This window comes from Passer domesticus, chromosome 10 (genome assembly GCF_036417665.1).
Source record: "Passer domesticus isolate bPasDom1 chromosome 10, bPasDom1.hap1, whole genome shotgun sequence".
NCBI classification, from domain to species: Eukaryota; Metazoa; Chordata; class Aves; order Passeriformes; family Passeridae; genus Passer; species Passer domesticus.
In genome coordinates this window covers 350,502-373,542 of record NC_087483.1, presented here as the reverse complement: position 1 = coordinate 373,542, position 23,041 = coordinate 350,502, and the positions used below count along the sequence as shown (strand labels likewise).

Below are 23,041 nucleotides of genomic sequence, written 5' to 3'. Positions count from 1 at the left end.
TCTCCCAGAATTTCCAGATTTTTCCCATTTTTTCCCTTTTTTTCCCAAATTTCCCGTTTTTCACCCCAAATTTGATTTGAATTTGTTCCATTTTCCCCCCCCAGGGCTCCCCAGGCTCTCGGGGCTCCCCAGCTCTGGGGGTCCCGTGGCTCCCCCAGCCCCAAATTCCAGCGATTTCCCCCCATTTTTACCCATTTTTTTCCCCATTTTCCCCCAAATTTCCCGTTTTTCACCCCAAATTTGATTTTTATTTTCCCCCCCAGGGCTCGCCGGGCTCTCGGGGCCCCCCGGGCCTGGGGGGTCCCGTGGGTCCCCCCGGCCGCCCCGGAGACAAAGGTGGCCCGGTGAGCACAAAAATCCCAAAATTCCCAAAATTCACCAAAATCCCCAAAATTCTGGGAATTTGGGAGTTCTGGGAGGGGTCTGGGGGGAAAATTTGGGGGATTTTGGGGGGAATTTGGGGATTTGGGGGGAAATTTGGGGGAGTTTGGGGGTCCCGGTGAGCCCCGAAATTCCCAAAATCCCCAAAATTCCCAAAATTCCGGGAATTTGGGAGTTCTGGGAGGGGTCTGGGGGGAGGAATTTTGGGGAAAATTTGAGGATTTGGGGGGGATTTGGGGAAGAAACTTGGGGATTTTGGGGGGAATTTGGGGGGGTTTGGGGGTCCCGCTGAGCCCCGAAATCCCCAAAATTCACAAAATCCCGGGAATTTGGGAGTTCTGGGAGGGGTTTGGGGGGAAATTTGGGGAAAATTTGGGGATTTTGGGGGGAATTTTGGGAATTTGGGGGGGAAATTTGAGGAATTTGGGGAAAATTTGGGGGTTTTGGGGGAAAATTTTGGGATTTTGGGGAAAATTTGGGAGTTTAGGGGGGATTTGGGGGAAAAATTGGGGATTTTGGGGGGGAAATTTGGGGGGTTGGGGGTCCTGGTGAGCCCCAAAATTCCCCAAAATTCACAAAATTCCGGGAATTTGGGAGTTCTGGGAGGGGTCTGGGGAATTTTGGGGGGAATTTGAGGATTTTGGGGAAAATTTGGGGAATTTGGGGGGAAATTTGGGGGAAATTTGAAGGTTTGGGGGTTAATTTGGGGGGTTGGGGGGTCTGAGTGAGCCCCAGAATTCCCAAAATTCCCAAAATTCCGAGAATTCTGGGATTTCTGGGAGGGTTTTGGGGGGAAATTTTGGGAGATTTGGGGAAGTTTTGGGGGAAAATTTGGGGATTTGGGGGGAAATTTGGGGGCTTGGGGGTCCTGATGAACCCAAAATTCCCAAAATTCCAGGAATTTCGAGAATTCTGGGAGGGGTTTGGGGGTGAAATTTTGGGGATTTGGGGGAAATTTGGAGATTTTGGGGGGGGAACTTTGGGGGTTTGGGGAGGAAATTTGGGAGTTTGGGGGGGAATTGGGGGGGTTTGGGGTCCTGGTGAGCCCAAAATTCCCAAAAATCCGGGAATTTTGGAAATCCTGGGAGGGGTTGGGAGGTGAAATTTGGGGATTTTGGGGGAAAATTTGGGGGTTTGGGGGGGGGATTTGAGGATTTGGGGGGGATTTGGGGAAGAAACTTGGGGATTTGGGGGCTTTGGGGAGGCTGAGGTTCCCATTTTTTGGGAATTCCCAAAATTCCGGGAATTCTGGGAGTTCTGGGAGGGGTTTGGGGGAGGAATTTGGGGATTTTTGGGGGAAAATTTGGGGGCTTTTTGGGTTAAATTTGGGGTTAAATTTTGGTGTTCTGGGAGCGAATTTGGCGTTTGGGGTTAAATTTTGGGGTTTTGGGACACATTTGGGGTAAAATTGGGGGAGTTTGGGGTCCAACTTGGAGGTTTTGGGACCAAATGTGGGAATTTTGGGTCAAATTTGGGGTAAAATTTTTGGTGGTTTGGGTAAAATTGGGGGGCTTGGGGTGAAATTTGGGGGGTTTTGGGGTTAAATTTTTGGGGTTTGGGTCAAATTTGGGTGGTTTGGGTCCAATTTGGGGTGAAATTGGGGGGTTCTAGGGTCAAATTTAGGGGTTTTGGGGTGAAATTTTTGGGTTTTGGGTCTGGTTTAGGGGTGACATTTCGGGGTTTTGGGGTCGAATTTGGGGGTTTGGGGATTGAATTTTGAGGGATTTTTGGTTAAATTGGGGGGTTTGGGGAGGTTTGGGGGTTAAATTTCTGGGGTTTCAGTCAAATTTGGGTGGTTTGGGTCCAATTTGGGAGTTTTGGGGGTGAAATTTGGAGTTTGGGGTCAAATTTGGGGTTTTGGGGGTCAAATTTTGGGAGGTTTGGGGGTGAAATTTGGGGGTTTGGAGATTGAATTTTGAGGAGTTTTGGGTGAAATTTCGGGGGTTTTGGGCTTAAAGTTTTGGGTTTCGGTCAAATTTGGGTGGTTTGGGTCAAATTTGGGGGTTTTGGGATTGAATTTTGGGGTTTGGAGGGTCAAATTTGGGAATTTTGGGTACAATTTGAGGGGGTTGGGGTCAAATTTTTGGTGTTTTGGGTGAAATTTTTGGTGTTTTGGGTAAAATTTGGGGGGGTTGGGTCAAATTTGGGTGGTTTGGGTCCACTTTGGGGGTTTTGGGGTAAAAATTCGGGATTTTGGGGGAAAATTGGGGGTTTGGGGGTAAAATTTTGGGGGTTTGGGATAAATTTTTGGCATTTTTGTAAAATTGGGGGGGGTTGGGTTGAAATTTGGGTTTTTTCGCTGCGGGGGTTTTGAATTGAGCCCAAAAAGTCCCAGAAATGTGGAGAAATTGCCCAAATTTTGGATTTTTTTAGGGAGAAAAATGCAGGATGGGCGCCCCCGGGCGTGACGGGATCCAGGGGCCCGTGGGGCTCCCGGGGCCCGCCGGACCCCCCGGGGGGCCCGGCGACGACGGCGACAAGGTGGGCACCCCAAAATATCCCAAAATGTCCCAAAATAGCCCAAGAAATTTAAAAAATCCCCGAAAAAATCCACCCGGGAGCTCCAAAATCGCCAAAAATGGCCCCAAAAATCCCCCCCGGGACCCCTCCAGGACCCCCTGGGGGGCCCGGGGATGACAGGGACAAGGTGGGCACCCCAAAATATCCCAAAATGTCCCAAAATTATCCCAAAATGGCCCAAAAAACCCAAAATCCCCGAAAAAATCCACTCGGGAGCTCCAAAATCGCCAAAAATGGCCCCAAAATTCCCCCCCGAGATGCCCCAAATCCGCCCAGGAGCCTCAAAATCCCCAAAAAACCCAAAAATTCCCCCAAAAAATCACCTGGAAGCCCCAAAATCCCCCAAAATTTCATCACGGAGCCCCAAAATTCAAAACAATTCCCCAAAAATCCACCCAGGAGCCCCAAAATCGCCAAAAATGGCCCCAAAAATCCCCCCCGGGACCCTTCAGGACCCCCCGGGGGTCTCAGGGATGATGGGGACAAGGTGGGGACCCCAAAATATCCCAAAATTATCCCAAAATGTCCTAAAATAGCCCAAATATCCCAAATTATCCTAAAATAGCCCAAAAAATTTAAAAAATGCCAAAAAAAATCCACCCAGGAGCCCCAAAATTCCCAAAAATCTACAAATTTCCCCCCAAAATCCCCCAATTTCCCTCCCAAATTCCCAAAATATCCCAAAAATTCTAAATTTCTTCCCAAATTTCCCCAATTTTCCCACAATTTCCACCCAAAATTCCCTCCCAAAATTCTCAAATTTTCCCCAATTTCTTCCCCAAATTTTTCCCAATTTCCCTCCCAAAATTCCTGAATTTTCCCCATTTTCCCCAAATTTTCCCCAAATTTTCCCCAATTCCCCCCAAAATTCTCGAATTTACCCAAATTTTCCCAATTTTCCCTCCCAAATTTTCTGAATTTTCCCCAATTTTCCCGAATTTTCCCTAAATTATCCCGAATTTCCCCGCAAATTCCCGAATTTTTTTCATTTTCCCCAAATTTTCCCAAATTTCCCTCCCAAATTTCCTGAATTTTCCCATTTTTTCCCTCGAATTTCCCCAATTTTCCCCAAATTTTCCCAAAATCCCTCCCAAAATTCCTGAATTTTCCTCAATTTTCCCCAATTTCCCCCCAAAATTCCTGAATTTTCCCAAATTTCCCCCCAAGTTTCCCGAGTTTTCCCCAAATTTTCCCAAATTTCCCTCCTAAATTTTCCCAAAATTTCCCCAAATTTCCGCTCAAAATTCTCAGATTTTCCCATATTTTCCCCAATTTTCCCTACTTTGCCTCCCAAAATTCCTGAATTTTCCCAAATTTCCCCCGAAAATTCCCAAATTTTCCCCATTTCCCCCATTTTCCCCAAAAAATTCCCAAATTTCCCCCCAACATTCTCGAATTTTCCCAAATTTCCCCCAATTTCTGCCCAAATTTCCAAAAAAATTCCCAAATTTTCCCAATTTTCCCCAAATTTCCTCCCCAAAATCCCCAAATTTTCCCCACTTTCCCCAAATTTCCCCAAATTTCCCGAATTTTCCCATTTTTTCCCGAATTTCCAGAATTTCTCCCAAAATCCCTGAATTTTCCCCCAATTTCCCTCAGGGCGAGGGCGGCGAGCCGGGCCCCAAAGGCCCCAAAGGCGCCAAGGGGGAGCACGTGAGTCACCAAAAACCCCAAAAACACCCCAAAAACACCCCAAAAACCCCAAAATTGGGGGATTTCACCGAAAAAAACCCAAAAAAAAACCCCAAAATTGGGGGGTTTCACCACAAAATTGGGGGATTTCACCGAAAAAAACCCAAAATTGGGGGATTTCACCCCAAAAACCCCCAAATTTGGGGGATTTCACCCCAAAAAAATCCAAATTTGGGGGGTCTCACACCCAAAAAACCCTAAATTGGGGGATTTCACCCCAAAAAAACCCCAAAACTGGGGGATTTCACCCGAAAAAAACCCAAAATTTGGGGATTTCACCCAAAAATTGGGAGATTTCACCCCAAAAGACCCAAAACCGGGGGATTTCACCCCAAAACCGGGGGATTTCAGCCCAAAAAACCCCCAATTTGGGGGATTTCACCCAAAAACCCCAAAACCGGGGGATTTCAGCCCAAACCTGGGGATTTTGCAGGGCCCGCCGGGACCCCCCGGAGCCGCCGTGAGATTGGGGCCAATTCCGGGGAATTCGGGAAATTGGGGGATTGGGAAAAAATGGGATTTTGGGGGATTTTAGAGGAATTTTGGGAAAAATTAGGGGATTTTGGGGGATTTTAGTGGAATTTTGGGGATTTTTGGGGAGAAATTTGGGGATTTTAGAGAAAAAATTGGGGATTTGGGGGGAGATTTGGGGGATTTTGGGGGAAAAATTGGGGATTTGGGGGAAATCTGGGGACTTTGAGGGATTTTAGAGGAATTTTGGGAAAATTCGGGGGATTTTAGGGGAATTTTGGGGACATTTGGGGGATTTTGGGAAAATTTGGTGATTTTGGGGGGAAAGTTGGGTGCCTTTAGAGGAATTTTGGGAAAAATTGGGGGGATTTGGGGGATTTTAGGGGGAAAATTTGGGCATTTTGGGGAAATTTGAGGGATTGGGGGAAGATTTAGGGGAATTTTGGAGACATTTGGGGAAAATTTTGGGGATTTTGAGGGAAAATTCAGGAGTTTTGGGGAAATTTGGGAAAATTTGGGGGAATTTGGGGGATTTTGGGGGACATTTGGGTGATTTTAGAGGAAATTTGGGGAAAATTGAGGAGAATTTGGGGATTTTAGAGTAATTTTGGGGGAATTTGGGGGATTTTCAGGGAATTTTGGGAACATTTGTGGGATTTTGGGGGATTTTAGGGGATTTTGGGGGATTTTAGGGGAATTCGGGGGATTTGGGGGAAAATTTGGGGATTTTGGGGAAATTTGAGGGATTGGGGGAAGATTTGGGGGAATTTGGGGATTTTAGGAGAATGTTGGAGAGATTTGGGAGCAATTTGGGGCAATTTGGGGAAATTTGGGGGGAAATTTTGGTGATTTTAGAAGAATTTTTGGGATTTTGGGAGAATTTGGGGGGTTTAAGGGGAATTTTGGGGATTTTGGAGAAAAAAATTGGGGATTTTGGGGAAAATTTGGAGGATTTTGGAGAAAATTTGGGGGACTTTGAGGGATTTTAGGGGAAAATTGGGAAAATTTGGGGGAATTTATGGGATTTTAGGGGAATTTGGGGCATTTTGGGGGAAAATTTGGGGATTTTGGGGGAAAAATGGGGAAATTTGAGATTTTGGTAAGGAAAATTGGGGGGAAATTGGGATTTTGGGGGAAATTTTGGTGTTTTAGGGGTAAAAATGGGACTTTTTAGGGGGGAAATTGGGGAATTGGGGGGTTTTAGGGGAAATTTGGGGTTTTTGGGGAGTGGCAATTTTTGGGGAAAATTCGGGATTTTGGGGAAATTTGGGAGATTTGGGGGGAATTTGGGGGAATTTGGGGGATTTTCGAGGAATTTTGGGGAGAAATTTGGGGGATTTTGGGAAAATTTGGGAGGAAATTTGGGGATTTGGGGGAAATTTGGGGAAATTTAGGGACTTTGAGGGATTTTAGAGGAATTTTGGGGAAGTTTGGGGGATTTTAGAAGAATTTTGGTAAAATTTGGGGGAATTTGGGGATTTTAGGGGAATTTTGGGGTCAATATTTGGGGGGAATTTGGGATTTTTTGCGGGGAGGATTTGGGAAGATTTTTAGGATGGGTTTTGATCGGATTTTGGTGTTTTGGGAGGGATTTTTGGGGCAATTTGGGGGCGATTTTGGGGCAAATTTTGGGGGTTTTTTACTGGGGATCTTGGGGGGGATTTGGGGATTTTTGGGGCAATTTGGGGGCGATTTTGGGTGTTGTTTATTCGGGTTTTTTGGGGGGGATTTGGGGATTTTGGGGGTGATTTTGGGGGCGATTTTGGGGGTTGTTTGCTGGGGATTTTGGGGGGGATTTGGGGATTTTTGGGGGGATTTTGGGGGCGATTTTGGGGGTTGTTTATTCGGGTTTTTTGGGGGAATTTTGGGATTTTTGGGGGGATTTTTGCGGTGATTTTGGGGGTTGTTTTTTCGGGTTTTTGGGGGCGATTTTGGGGGTTGTTTGCTGGGGTTTTTGGGGGGGATGGGGGGATTTTTGGGGGGATTTTGGGTGTTGTTTGTTCAGGTTTTTTGGGGGGGATTTGGGGATTTTGGGGGGGATTTTTGGGGCGATTTTGGGTGTTGTTCATTCGGGTTTTTTGGGGGGGATTTGGGGATTTTTGGGGGGATTTTGGGGGCGATTTTGGGTGTTGTTTATTCGGGTTTTTTGGGGTGGATTCGGGGATTTTTGGGGGGATTTTTGGGGTGATTTTGGGGGGATTTTGGGTGTTGTTTATTCGGGTTTTTTGGGGGGGGATTCGGGGATTTTCGTAGGGATTTTTTGGGGGATTTTTGGGGGGATTTTTGGGGGATTTTTTGGGGGATTTTTGGGGGGATTTTTGGGTTTCTGACCCCCCGATTTTCCCCTCCCAGGGCGCGGACGGGGAGCCGGGGGCTCGGGGACCCCAAGGACATTTTGGGGCCAAAGGGGACGAGGGCACGCGGGGCTTCAACGGCCCCCCCGGGCCCATCGGCCTGCAGGTGAGCCCCCAAAAAAACCCCAAAAAATCCAGCACAAAAATCCCAAATCCCCCTAAAAATTCCAGCCCAGAAAACCCCCAAAAATCCAGCCCAAAAAACCCCCAATCCCTCCAAAAATCCAGCCCAGAAAACCCCAATTTCCCCAAAAATTCCAGCCCAGAAAACCCCCAAAAATCCAGCCCAAAAAACCCCAAATCCCTCCAAAAATCCAGCCCAAAACTCAAAAAAAATCCAGCCCAGAAAACCCCAAATCCCCCCAAAAATCCAGCCCAAAAACCCCAAAAAATCCAGCTCAAAAATCCAAAATCCCCCTAAAAATCCAGCCCAGAAAACAAAAAAAAATTTTGATCCTAAAATCCCTCCAAAAATCCAGCCCAAAACTCAAAAAAAATCCAGCCCAGAAAACCCCAAATCCCCCCAAAAATCCAGCCCAAAAACCCCAAAAAATCCAGCTCAAAAATCCAAAATCCCCCTAAAAATCCAGCCCAGAAAACAAAAAAAAATTTTGATCCTAAAATCCCCCCAAAAATCCAGCCCAGAAAACCCAAAAAATCCAGCCCAAAAAACCCCAAATCCCTCCAAAAATCCAGCCCAAAACTCAAAAAAATCCAGCCCAGAAAACCCCAAATCCCCCCAAAAATCCAGCCCAAAACCCCCAAAAAATCCAGCTCAAAAATCCAAAATCCCCCTAAAAATCCAGCCCAGAAAACAAAAAAATTTTGATCCTAAAATCCCCTCAAAAATCCAGCCCAGAAAACCCAAAAAATCCAGCCCAGAAAATCCCAAATCACCCTAAAAATCCACCCCAGAAAACCCCAAATACCCCCAAAAATCCATTCCCAAAACACCCAAATCCCCCCAAAAATCCAGCCCAGAAAACTCCAAAAAATCCAGCCCAAAAATCCCAAATCCCCCCCAAAATCCAGCCCAGAAAACCCCAAATTCCCCTAAAAATCACCCCAAAAATCCATCCCCAATACACCCAAATCCAGCCCAGAAAACCCAAAAAAATCCAGCCCCAAAAACCCCAAATCCCCCTAAAAATCCCCCTGAAAACCAAAAACATCCAGCCCAAAAATCCCAAATCCCCCTAAAAATGCACCCCAAAAACCCCCAAGAAAATCCAGCCCAGAAAACCCCGAATTCCCCAAAAAATCCAGCCAAAAAACCCCAAATCCCCCTGTCATGGTTTGACCCTGGCACAATGCCAGGGCCCCCATGAAGGGTATATTTCCAAAATGGTTGCTGTGAGATGTGACCCGGGAACAGAACAAAGCAGGCTCCCATTCGGGGATGGAGGGAAAAACACAACAATTTATTTATTACAAATCTAGAAAGGAACACATACCAAGCTAAGAATGAAAACCTTCCAGATACCTTCCTCCTCCCCCTCCCTTTTCTCCACAGATTCACCACCTCTCAAATTATCAACCCTCAAATCCATCAGGGAGAGAGGAGTCCCCCCTTGCCTCATGGGCCTCCCCTGGAAGCACAATTAAAACCTCCTGTGCTTCCGCGTCACCCATGGCCCCGCACAGAGAACATCGGCCCTCGTGACTTCTCCCCCCCCATGTCCAGTGCTCTCACCACTGGACACGGGCCAGGACTGCTTTTAGGGCTCCCCGTTTAAAGATGCTCCACCCACTTCCAGAAGCAGCAGCCTCTCAACTTCGGGACACCCGTCCCCCCCACATTTCACCCCCTGGGGCCGAGGGGCCTCGTGAATAGAGATCTTCCTCTCCGTGGAGACAGAGGGCATCTCACACCCCCTTCAGCCGTCTCTGTTCATGCCGCTGCTTCACTCTTGACTCCCGGGTGTTGCCTCCCCCTAAATACAGTCTCTGGGTCACAGGGAAAAAACACGGGTCTGTCCATGGCTATACAAGAAAGAGTCCAGCCCAAGGCCACTCCATCATCTCTTCCACCCAGGATTCTTCTCTCCTCTTCCAGCTTTCCTCACGCTTGCCCATTTCATCTCCCATCTCTCTCTCACCTCATTCTGATTCAGGAGGATTCAGTATTTGTAAGGTTTCTATTAGTCCACAAAGGGGTTAAAATGTTCACTTCTGCCTGCCCAAGGACTCCCACATCTGCAGGGCACCTTCTCTCGACGCATCCCCCGCTTCTGGCCGGCTGAGCTGCCAGCACAATTTCTGTCCCTCTCTCCGGGGGGGCTGCCCAGACATCCCAAGTCTCATCAACCCCTGCATGTTCTCCTCCACCTCTGCACCTTTTGGGGCTCCCGGCCTCCTCCCTGTCATGGCCTCCCCCTGCCCCACCCAGACGCAGCTGGGCAGGGGAGAGGCCAGACCTTACTCACCAACGCCGGATTCCCAAAGAGGAAGTTCTCTGGGAATCTCCTGCTTTTAACCCCCGTGTGTTCTCAGAGGCGTATCCAGATCCTCAGTGGCTACATCACATGCCAATTTTGAATTTGGCCACTGATTGGCCGGACTTAGACCTTTCCAGAAACACATTTCCGGGCCAAACCACGACTGTGGACTGTCCAGAGGATCTTGCAAAAGAATTTGCATCAGGATAAAGAGGAGAATGAAAGAGGGCCTTTGTTTGACATAAGCACAAGCAATTCACATAAGCAAACAAGTACTTAGCACAGACACAGGTAAGTACTTAGCACCAGTTAGCATGAGAAAAACCTGGTGGGCCTAACTTGACAGGAGAGGGACTTGAAAAAAGCTTTAGACACATTCTAGCAGGAGAGCAAAGGGCACCTAGGGAATGAGCCCTGTGCAGGGAAGCCATGAGGAAGAAGTGCTGCTTTAGGGCATGGAGATCGCTCTGGCCAGCACCTGGACGTCAGCTTCAAGTACAGGAATCTGACAGAATGTATTTCTAACCCCCTGCCTATGCAATCACCTCAGCAGGGTAAAGATGGATGGTATTTTTTATCAAATTTCTGCATCAACCCACTGAAATTTATACGTGGCCAAAAAGCATTTTGGTAGGGTGCAGACCCCTGCCCTCCTACCAGCTCAATAAAAGGGCTTTTAGCAGATAATGCATTTATCTGAGGATTTCTTTGAATTAGGGAGACCCCTCAGGACTGCTGTATCCTGAGGGAACACCATTGGCCATCCCCTGTGTATATCTGCAAAAGCTTAAAATCATGTGCCTCACCTTCCAGGGCCTCTCTTGGCTAGCATCCTGACGTGGATGCAGGACTGCTGCGAGGCACTGCTGGCACCCAGCGGGACAGGACCGGCTGTCTCGTGTGCACGTAGCAGCCCCCTCACACAGCCAGGGCCATCCCGAACCCAGACAAAGGCTCACGTGTCAGCAGAGAGGAGCAAGGAGCACTGGGCTCCTCTCAGGGGATCTCAGCTGGGCTTGCTCCACAACATGCCCCCATTTTAAGCCCTGCTGATGCCCAGCTGCCAGAAATGCCTACCATGTTCTCTGCAAGATGCACAGGGAGGGCCAATGAGTAGGAACCTTGGGAGGCAAACCTTGCAAGCCTTTTCTGAGGACAGGGACACACCGAGATCAGCCCATATACTCCACGCTGCCTGGCCCACCCAGCCCAGCTCTGTGCTGGCCCTGGGCCACAGCAGCTCCCACCAAGCAGGAGGCAAATGCCTATTGCCAAGAGTTGAAACACAGCAGATGAGGAAGATGTGACAAGTGTGTGTGTAAAGGCCTTTTAATTCACAGCTCTCAGAGAGCTTTGGGGCTCATGGCTGGACAGAGATGCTCCTGCTCATGCCTCTGTGCAAAGGGGGTAACACATCCTGCTGCAGCTGCTTGGGTTGGTGTCAGCAGGTCCAGGCAGATGCCAAACCTGCTCTTCACTGCCTTCTCCCTTCCTCTGCCCCTCTGCCAAGAGCAATGGGCCTCAAGGACTGAAAGGTGCACCGAGAGCCAAAGGGGAACAACTTGCACCTATCTCACTGGGCGCTCCCTGGGAAGCACTTTCCTTGAGAAGCAAGCCCCTTTCCTCCAAAGGCGTTTCCCAAAATGTGCAGCTTTCCTGGGGAACACCAACACACCCTTAAGCAACGCTGGCAAGGCTGAATGACTTCAGGTCCTTTCAGGACAGGCACTCCAGCTCTAGCTGGCATTGCCCCAAGTGTGTTTCCAGGTTCAGATGTGCAGCCCCAGGCCCTCTACAAACACAAGCTGCCCACTGCCTCTTCCCTTGCCTCAACTCCTGCCTGTGCTCTCGGCACTAAAACCAGGCTGTTCCCGGCCAGGGACCAGAGCCCTGTTCCCGCAGGACGCTCTTGCCAGCACCTTCCAGGACTCTCTGCTGTGCACACTGCACTTTTCATGCCCGCTCCCAACGGGCTTTGGAACGCAGAGCACAAGCTGGCTGGCTCTGCCACCAGCACACCCCAAACACGGGCGGAGGAAGAAGCAGCAGGGGCTGTTTTGTGACCATGGCCAAGAGAGACTGGGAGGGTGCCCTCCCTCTGCTCTCACCTGGTTGGCTTTCTGCCTGGGGCTGAGCCTGGGACTGCCATTCCTCACCTGTGGGGACCAGAACCACAGCCGGGATCCCGGCACTGCCTGGCAGCGCTCTGGGCACTGGCACGGTCGCGTGTCCGAGTCTCGGGCACCGTGCCGCTGCTTCATTTGCTCTTGGGCACACCCAAAGCTGCCTGTTAAGCCTGGATGGTCTCTGGTTCTGCCCTCTTCCTGATCCTGCTGTGCACGGATGGAGCACTGCCGTGCTTTCAGGAAGCTATTCTTGAAAACTTCCAGAATTCCCGGCCCCTGTGCTCTCCATGGATGCCTGCCATGGAATCCCTCTCAGCTGGGTTCAGAGCATCCTCAGATTGGCTCTTCTAAAATCAGGGGTGGCACAGGTTCTGGAGGATTCCCATGCAGAAAGACTTAATTGTACTTGTGATTGGAAATCCAGTTTTGTTTGATCAGCTGCTCTTGCAAAGAATATGTACCAACCCCTGGAATGGTGAAAAGCCACTGAGCAGGAGCAGGAGATGCAGCATGGTGCTTCATTGGGAGGGGCAGGCAGGCCACCCACCTTCAGGGCATCCCCTCCATCAGAAGGACATGCATGTTGTCCCTCTCATCCCTCCACCCCACAACCAGGCCTGACATCTCCTCCTCTGGAGCGGAGTTTTTCCTGTTATAACATCATCTCATGCTTGGCCAGCGCGTGAGAAGAGGCTGCAATGGCTTGTGATGCCACCTCCCTGCCAAACACAGCTCCATTGGGTGTTGTTCCTCTTTCACAGGTTAACTTCCCATCGATTGACCAATCCATTGTCTCCTAAGGGTCAAATTCCCACCAATTCAACCATAAGGCTTCCTTCACTGTCTGTTCTTCATTATCTTGCTGACGTGCACACCAGCAGATTAAATGTGGCAGAGCCTTAGACACGACTTCACTCCTGACACACAGGCTCCTTGTGCCACTTCTGGCCTTCCGTGTGCTCAGCAAGATCTGTAACTGCACAGGATTGTGGAATTGCAGCTTCTGCACAGGGACCGTGCCAGCCTGACCTGCCCTCGTTCCTGTGCACAAAACACGGCGTGGCAGAGAACGGCAGCAGGGGCCTGTGTGTCCCAGGGCCCCGGATTTGTTCTGCTGCAGCTCCACAGGGATGCAGGCAAAGTGAAGAAGCCAAACCGTTTATTAATGAAAGCCAAAAACAAGGGGTGATATGGGAGGGGAAGAGGGAATGGGCAGTGTCTGAGGGCTGGAGGGAGGGAGGTATCTACAGGCAGGGAAAGGCCAGAAGCCATGCGAGCTTCCCACAGGCTCAGCTGTTCCAATCATCAGCTGTGCCTGGAGCTCCAGTGGCAATGGGAGATGGTGTCCTGTTCAGTGTCTCCTGGTGCTGTTCTTGGGACACTGGTTCACCGCATCCTGAAGATGGACCTAATTCTTCAGCTCTTCTGGCAAACCGGGCGTGAATATTCAGGTTTCAGTGGGACGGACTAGTGTCTTTCCTTGGGACTGAAATGGCTGGAACAAAGAAGAGAGCCACAGTCAGCACCCACATCTGCATGAATCCTAGGAGACCCTCCTGCCAAGGTGTGCTGCTTTGTGCACCCCAGACGTCATGTTTTGGGAGAAGCTGCTGGCAGCTTCCTCCGTGTCTGCTAGGAAACCAATCAATGGCTGCCGTTGGGAATTGATAATCTGGAAAGCTGTACACAAAAGCCTCTGTGAAAAACACATCTTAAAAACAAAAGAAACTCGGGGAACTTTCTCTTTTGCCTTCTGGCCGACAAGGAGGTAACACTGCTGGCCCAGCCAAGGCCTGGCTGAGGTCCGTGAAGAAGAAGTCAAGTCCTAGACGGGAAAGATGAGGAGATGCCTTTAGTTTTAGGCCAAAATTCTCTTGTAATTCTGCTGTATTATATATTCTTCCCATTACAGGGAAAAAAGTATCATTCTCCTCCATAAACAGGAGAATGATACTTTTTTCCCTATAAAGCATGAAGGTATGGGGAGATGAAAAGTGTTCAAATGGTAGGTATAGAGCAAAGACCTCCATGCTAAAGTCAGCAGATGTTAAAGTAGCTGTGATTCTTTGAGAAGTTTCAACAGAGACGGAGAGAAGAGTGATGAAGATCCTGTGTCCCCAGGAACAGAAGATCTCTCTTGCTAGAGATGAAGATGATTTTAGAGAACAAGAACTTTGCTTTTGAACAGCTCATCTTTAAAACAGTACCCTATAAGTTGACATGCCACATAAACCCAGCTGTGGGAAAAGCTTGTGGAAAATGGGAGTGATTTCAGCATTGCACATTTCCCTGGGTGGCTGCTATTCATGGAAATTGAGAGCCACGAGAGAACTGTTTTCTTATGGAAAAGTCTCCATAACATTAATAAGAGGGACTTCTCTCCTTAAGCAAAGAGACAGAAGACTATTGCAGAGGTAGTAAACTGACTCAAAATTTTGGTTTGGTCTCTTTACATTGTCAGTGGTAAAGAAAAGGTTGTAGGGGGAGGAGAAGTGTTGCGAAGGTTTTGTTCTGACTTTTATTACTCTTGCTTTTAGTTTCTCTTAATAAATTGTTCTTCATACCCTTTTAAAGGCTCGAGCCTGCTTTGGCTTTCTCTTAATCCTGTCTCAAAGGGGAAATGAGTAAATACATTCTGGTGAGCGAACTGCTGATTAACCAGCACTGAACCCACCACAGCAATTGGCACATTGGCCAGGAAATCCTAAATTGGCAAAGCAAAACCACTACATCCATCAAGGGTGTCCCACTCAGCTCTTCTATCGACCGGAAGAGGGGAGGGGCCCACGGGATCAGCCACAAGACGCTGGCCACAAATCCCCCCAGCAGTGCCCCTGCAATCGCTCTGTGTGCTCTGGCCACGCCATCCCTCATGCACACAGGGAGCGAAGCCCACTGCAGCCGGGACAGGGATGGCAGCTCCCTGCCCGGGCATTGCAGTTCTCCCTGGCAGCCCCGCTGCCAGCCCGCTGCCCTCACTCACCCTGACTGTGGAACTGGAGCTCTTCCCTCTTCCTCGACAGGTAGCGCGCGGCCATCCCTGTGAAGGCAGAGCCTGTCACGGCGGCAGCGGCACAGCTCCCTGCCAGCGGCGCTGCCAGCGCTGCGGCCACACGCCCTGCTGGCCCGGCAGGGCTCAGCCCGGGCCCTTGCCGCACGCTGCCGCCCAAGGGCACGGCTGCCAGAGGGCGGCAGCAGCGCCCGGGCCAGGCGGGGCTCCACGGCGCCGGGCCCGGATGGCGCTGCCGGGGCAGCGGGCGGGGCTGGGGCCGAGCTGCGGCGGGCCGGGGAGGGAGCCCGGCCTCATGGCTCACCCGTGAACCTGATGGCCGCCTCTCGCAGGGGCTCCTGGGGGCTCTCCAGGTAGCGCAGGGCCCGGCGCAGCTGCTCGGCCGCTCGGCTCGTGTCCTCTGCCAGCTGCACAGAGCGGCGGCAGGGAAGGCGCGGCGCGGGCTCAGCCCCTGTGGCGGGCACTCCCTGCGCCCAGCCCCGGCCTCCCCTGCCCGCACAGCCCTGAGGCGCGGCCAGCAGCCGCTGGCACCGAGCTCCGCAGGGGGCAGAGGGCCGGCTGCTGCCCGGGGAGCCGCGGGGCCGCCCCGCAGCCCCGCCGCGCCGGGGCTCCATGGGCACCCGGCTTGGGCCCACAGCAGCCTGGAGAAGAGCCCGTGCCGCCTCTGGGTGCAGCAGCGGGCAGGGGCACAGCTGCCAGCCCCGCACACTGAGTGTTATGAATAGAAAGTTGTATTTTTTTTTAAGTTTCAGAGTTAAAAAAACCAAGTCAGACCGGGTCAGACTCCTTTGGTTTCGCTGCCATAGAAAAAGTTTCTAATCACCCGTTAATGGCCGGTGATTAACTAGTGTTCCTCTGATGCTGGCCGTTTGCCAAAAAGATACCAAGGGAAACCCTCCATGGTAAAGAGAATGGGCAGTGACACCAGAGACAACATGCAAATAAGAAATGCAGTGCACCCTGGGTTTTTACAGTTTTACAGTTTTTACAAGAAAAACCCCTAAAAATCACGAGCCAACAAGTGACTTATGTGACGTCTAAGGATGGGAGCATTGTCCCGTACCTGCTTGGACCTTTTTTGTTTCTCACCCTAACCTGAAAAGAAACTGATTAAAGAGACAGCCCGGAGTGTTAAACAAACAAGCAGGACTCCACGACTCTCCCATGAGGACAGAGTCCCCAGTTCTGTCCGCAGACCAGCGGACAAAGCTGCATCATCCTCCTTCTTCGTGCCACGCCTGGGAGCAACGGCGGTGTGGGCGCAACCCGTCGATTTCTCCCCACCTGAGCTGATTCTTCTTAATAAAGGCATTAAAAAGGAGAAAGATCTCCTGCCCATTTATTTCAGCTTGGGGGACTCGTCTGGGATAGCCACGCCTGAAGAGGACACCAGGACTGGGACGGCCGCCCACCCTGGACCTGCAGGACAGCTGGCTATCGGGACCAGAGAAGATCGGCTTGGGACAGTGACACGGAGCAGCACCAGATAGGTGAGAATATCCGGCAGCGGGAGAGGGAGGCGAGCGAGTGTGTGTGAGTGAGACGAGGGCCAGCAGCTCGGCCCCTCAAAGCGAGTGAGGACCCCTAGTACCGCGGTTCCGCACCCCCGCGAGGGGGCCAGCCGGGAACAGGGGGAAGCGAGTGGAACTGGTGATTGAGGCGCCTCCAGAGGAGTAAAGAGGACCCCCCTCCGGGCATGCAGAGGAAATAGCTGTGTGAGTAGCACGCACCCCAAAGGCTCTGATACAGGTCCTAACGAAGGAAGTTAGGATTTAGGATATCAGGCAGTTTGGCCCTGACAAAGGAGGTCAGGCACCCCTCAGAAACCAGGGTTTCGAGGTTTGACTGTTTGAGCCTTGGCAAAGGAGGCCAAGGTCTCTCTAAGTCCTGACGAAGGAGGTCAGGCGAACCTCAGAGGTCAGGACCTCGAGGATTTTTTTTATGTTTTGGTTGTTTGTTGAGTCTTAGCAAGGGAAGGCGAAGGTCTCAACAAAGTCCTGACAAAAAGGTTCAGTGAAATTGGAGTTTTGGCAGGAGGTTGAGACTTCTTAAATAAGATATATTTCCTTTAGAGAAAAAAAGACATCTTTGTGATTTCTTTAGAGGCAGAAAATATGGGAGGGTGCGGTAGTAAAAAAAGTGGCCAAAGATTGAAGAATATACCTCCCCACAGTCCCCTAGGTGAACTATTAGAGAAATGGGACTTTATAGAAGGCACAGAAGGATTAGATAAAGTTAAGATGATTCATTACTGTTCAGAAGTGTGGCCAGAATTAGAAGTGCAAGGAGGATGGCCATGGTGTGGGACAAAAGACAAGTGGGTGTGTCAACAGCTGAGTAATTATCTGACGGCTCGAGATACTGATCCTGAGGAATTATTATATGTAGCTTGTTGGTTGAAAGCTGTAAAGAATGAAGGAGTGCAAATTTGTAAAGTGCAGAGCAAGAAAAAAGAGAATGAAAGAGGAGATGCTAGAATTAAAGAAATTGGTAAAAGGTGGGACCCCCTAGACTACTTGCCTCCTGATGCCCCTCCACCTTATAACCCTCTCCTTCGAGCACCTCAAATAGCAGATCCAGCCCTTCTCCCAGCTGCCATGGGGGCCATTCCCTCACCACCCCCTTCGACTCCTTCAGCTGCTTCTGCACCACCACTAATACCGACTACACCTGCTGCATGCTCCACCCCTTCTCCAGCTCCACCTAACATGCACCCAAGCTCTTCTCCCCCTCCTACTGCAGTCCCTCCACCTCCTCCTAACTGGGACATGAATGCCTCCTTATCTAGTAACCCCTTATCACCAGGTACAGCCGTTAACCTACAGCAAGTCCAAGCTAATGTTAATACCCCTCAAATGAACAATCTTGTGTCTGAAGATGGGCCATACTGTAGTACCCGATCCAAGACCTCCAAGGCAGAGAAACTTTTTCCCCTTAGAGAAGTTCCTATGGGAGGAGTAGCAGGAGGTGTTGGTTTTGTAAATGCTCCTCTAACTGCTTCTGAGGTAAGAGGATTCAAGAAGGAGTTAAGGAATGGAGTTGAAGACCCCGTGGGCATTGCTAACCAAGTGGATCAATTCTTAGGTCCAAATTTCTACACTTGGGGGGAGATGAATTCCATTCTAAATATATTATTTTCCCCAGAAGAGTCCCGAATGATTAGGGCCGCAAGCACAAGAATTTGGGAAAAAGATAACCGTCCAGGGCCCCAAGTGCCATCAGGAGAAGAAAAATTGCCACTAGTGGCTCCCAATTGGAATCCTAACCAGGAGGAAGGGAGGAAGGCCATGATGGAGTACAGGTCTTTGATAATTCGGGGGATCAGAGAATCAATTCCCAAAGGAACTAATACAAAACTGGCATTTGAGGGTATACAGGAGAAAGATGAAACTCCTGCCATTTGGCTTAATCACCTGAGGTGGAACTTTCAATTGTACTCCAAAACAGACCTGGACACCAGCGAAGGTGGAATGCTACTAAAATTCCATTTTGTTACTAAATCTTGGCCTGATATACGGAGAAAACTGGAAAAGATTGAGGATTGGCAAGAAAAAGACATTAATGAGTTATTGAGGGAAGCATTGAAAGTGTGTTTAAGGAGAGAAGAAGAAAAAGCAAAGGCCAAAGCTAAGATCATGCTTGCTATAGCCAGAGAAAGTGTAGGAGCAAACAACTCTTTCCTACACTACAAGGCCACAAAAGAGTGGGGGGGTCTACTATCAAGAGCAAGAAGCATGGAGAGGCCTCGAGTCCCTTTGAGTGAAAGCTGCTGCTATTACTGTGGAGCAACTGGACGACCCCCCCCCCCCCCCCCAGACTGTTTAGCCTAAAGTTGTGAAACCTTTGCTAGCTGATCAGGATAGCAAAGGAAGCAGCTTTAAGACCAGAGGATCTGGTAAAAGTTTTTTTTAAGCAGAAACCACACTGGAGTAGGGAAAAAGAAAAAAAAGAACTCATATTTTTGTGAAATTTAAAGTTACATCAAAGGATATGGGGGAGTGGTTAACATCTGATGGACGGGTGTTTCTAAACAAAGCACTTGCTAGGATGGTGCTAACAGAACTACAGAAATTAACCCTCTGGAGAGTCCAAGGACTATGTGAGTATTTCCTAAGAAATAACCTGTGCATAAGCGTATATGACCTAGCAAAAACAATTACAAAAGGGTGTTTAATTTGCCAAAAAGTAAACCAGAAAGTCATGAGAAAAGTAACACCTTGAGGGAGAGAACTAACTCTAAGACCTTTCCAGAGCATACAAATAGATTTTACTGAAATGCCCCCAGTACAAGGATACAGATATTTACTAGTTATAGTAGATCATCTCACTCACTGGGTAGAAGCCTTCCCAACCAAAAGGGGAACAGCCCAAGTAGTAGCAAAAGTAATCTTAGAAAACATTATCCCCAGATACGGAATAGTGAATACCATAGACTCAGACCGAGGTCCACATTTTGTAGCTCAACATTGCACAATATAATTGAAGTTTTAGGAATAAAATGGAGATTGCATACTCCGTGGCACCCCCAGAGTTCTGGGAGGGTGGAACGAATGAACAAAACTCTCAAAAATGAATTGACTAAATTGATCGAAGAAACAAAAATGAATTGGCTAAAGTGTTTGCCCCTAGCGCTCTTGCGCATCAGAACAAGACCCCGGTCTGATATAGGGATTTCACCCTATGAAATGATGTTCGGATTGCCATTCTTGTTAACGCCCTATAGCACAGGAGACTACCTGGAAGGAGAAGAAGCTACAAGGAAATATTTAGAAGTAATTGGAAGAACTCTAGAAGGACTTAGAAAAAGAGGATACCTCCCCCAAACCTCCCCTCTTGATACAAAAGCACATGACATCAACCCAGGAGATTGGATTTTAATAAAATCCTGGAATTATAGACCATTAATGCCTAAATTTGAAGGCCCCTTTCAGGTACTCCTCATCGCTAATTCGGCTGTGCGAACCAGAGAAAAAGGTTGGACTCACATTACGAGAATTAAAGGACCAGTCTCACCCCCGGGCATTGGACAAGATTCGTCAGTGTCTCCTTCTGGTATTGGACCAGATTCCACACCACCCTCACACTCTAACTCAGGACAAGATTCAACTGCATCAGGAGTTAATTCAGCTGAGTATACTATTATAAAAGGACCAAATGACTTAAAATTGACATTCAAAAAGACTGATGAACTGTGTAAGAAAAAAGTTTAGAATCATAACATGTCTTGAAGTGTTTTAAGAAATTTGTAAAAGTTAAAAATTGTTAATAAGTAATTCTGGTTAAGTCGTCCCAACTTGGTACCAAAGACCCCAGGTTAATCTTCTCCAGAGTGCTCCCCTAGGAGGGACTAAATTAGCAGGGACAGATCAAGAGAGGTTTAACCAGAGGAGCAAGAGACTCTAAAGAACTTGGAGACTTCTTCTCAGTAAAATCCTCAAGAGGCAAGGCCGGGTGGGCAGGCTGTGCAAGATGACCCATACCGGACTCTTGGGAAGGGTAGTAGTGCTGGCTCTGATTGCTGGTGGTGCTCTGGAGAGCCCAGGAGAGCTGTGCAATGAGTACTACCAACCTTTCTATGAGAAAGAAGTAAGCTCCTTGCTGAGAGTCCACAACAATTGTGTTAACCTCTCCCAATTGATCTTTTATCAAGAGAATAAGAAAATATATTGGATGACCCAGAACACCGCCACCTTTAGGCAGCCACTCCTGAGAGAGCACCCTGTAGGAGAAACCTGGTGGTGCTTTGAACGTGATGCTACTGAAGCAAACCTGGTAAATCTAGTAAAAGGAAAAAGTATTTCTAAATATTGGGAGGGCACGACAAAAATTAATATCTTTCAGGAAACCCCTAAACACCTGTTTTGGGTCAATGGTACCACAACATCCACTGAATTGCCAAGAGGCTGGTCTAGTAGTGGCATCATTAGAATTATAAAACAAACTGTCTTTATAATACACAAAGAATCTGGATCAAGTTTAAGAGTTCCTATATATGAGGATTTGAGAAAAACAAAACTGAAGGAACAATATATGTTAAACAAAATTTTGAAACTACAATCAGAATTAGAAGTAATATCTAGTCAGACGGCATTGGCTCTTAATCATATTAATGACCAACTCAACCAAACCAAAACAGTAGTTTATCAAATCAAATTAATTGTAGCAGTCATTAGAAACACTTTAAACGAAATAAAAGAACTAGCATATTTACAAAATCAAAAGACTCCTACACTTGATTCCAGTTGGTGGGATAATCTATGGATTTTCAAAAAAAGTTGGAAAACTATAACCTTCACTGTGGGTACACTTGTTAGTATGTTCTTATTTCCATGTTTAACAAAAATAGTGACATCTGCTGTACAGAATAACCTAAGGATCTCTAAAAGAATTAACCTGAAAAAAAACAAAAAAGGTAATGAAGCTTAGTAAATATGATCACCCAAGTGCTGAGGAAATGTATAATCAATATAAAAAATATAGGAAATTCTATGTTAATGAGCCAAAAATTATAAATTGATGCAAGCTTAAGCTTGATCAAAGAAAAATAGGGGGGAACTGTTATGAATAGAAAGTTGTATTTTTTTTAAGTTTCAGAGTTAAAAAAACCAAGCCAGACCGAGTCAGCCTCCTTTAGTTTCACTGCCGAAGGAAAGCTTTTCAAATACCTGTTAATGGCAGGTGATTAACTGATTGTTTCCCTGATGCTGGCTGCATACCAAGAAGATACCAAGGGAAACCCTCCAGGGTAAAGAGATGGGCAGTGACACCAGAAACAGCATGCAAATAAGAAATGCAGTGCACCATGGGTTTTTACAGTTTTACAGTTTTTATAAGAAAAACCCCTAAAATCACGAGCCAATAAGTGACTTAAAGTGACGTCTAAGGATGGGAGCATTGTCCCGTACCTGCTTGAATCTTTTTATTTCTCACCCTAACCTGAAAAGAAACTGATTAAAGAGACCCCCCGGGTTTCTAAACCAACAAACCAAGGACTCAACGACTCTCCCGTGAGGACAGAGTCCCCAGTTCTGTCTGCAGACCAGCGGACAAAACTGCATCATCCTCCTGCTTCGTGCCACGCCTGAGAGCAGCGGCGGCGAGGGCGCAACCCGTCGATTTCTTCCCACCTGAGCTGATTCTTCTTAATAAAGGCATTAAAAAGGAGAAAGATCTCCTGCCCATTTATTTCATCACAGCTCATATTTCTATGGTTTTCTGAAGGCATTGTGTTTCATTTTAATTGGTTAGTAACTTAGTGCAACTCAGTTCATTGGTTAGTAGTTGCTCATCTAGGTGTCAGTCAAAACCTTTCCTCTCCAATGATGTTTCCATTCTTGTCTCCTGCATAGAAGATGTGGGTAGAAGTCTTTCCTCTCACAGGTGCAAATTCCTTTCTCACAGGAACTTGTCAGGCTAGCTGTTAGCTGTACTTAGCCCAAGCAGCAGGCCGGAGCCATCATTTTACAAGGGTAACAAGGCTCTTCTTTTATAGGGTTTACCTGTATGCAACATTGACATACGATTATTTCAATCTTAAAGAATCATCTTTAATTTCTTTCATGTGAATTTTGACCTTTGTAATATTTGTGTATGGTAGATTTGGAGTTCAAATCTCTTTTGAATCATCCCTTCATAGAATCCCAGACTCATGGAATCATTCAGGCTGGGAAAGCTGTGTGAGACCATGGAGTCCCAGCTGTGCCCGATGCCCACCTTGTCCCTGAGGCGACTCCGGCGTTTCGGGGTCTCCCCGGCCCCGGCTGCCGTGGGTGCCCAAGACAGAGAAGTCCAATTCAGCACGACCTGTCCGGGCCCCTCAGGCAGGCTCCAGAGCTGCAGGCAGTCTTAGCAAGCTCAGCTCTTTATTGAGATCAGCTCTTTAGTGATTCTCAGCTCATTTGTGATTTCAGCTCTTGGCTGGCTGAGTGCCTTTGGCAGACGCAGGGAGAGAGAGGAGAAGGCTGTGTGAGGTTCCACAGAGATGTCTTTATTGATGTCTTCTGAGAAGGTCTCAGGGACAGCTCTTCTGCAGAACAGGGCAGAAGTAGG

At 48.3% G+C, this 23,041-nt stretch overlaps 1 long non-coding RNA gene across 1 annotated transcript; it reads left to right on the top strand.

The window, feature by feature from the left end:
* The first annotated feature begins 7,126 nt into the window (after window positions 1-7,126).
* Window positions 7,127-10,543, top strand: LOC135308418 (uncharacterized). Its single transcript, XR_010368852.1, has 2 exons — window positions 7,127-7,524; window positions 8,932-10,543. It is a non-coding gene; the product is annotated as an uncharacterized LOC135308418 (long non-coding RNA).
* Window positions 10,544-23,041: the final 12,498 nt, after the last annotated feature.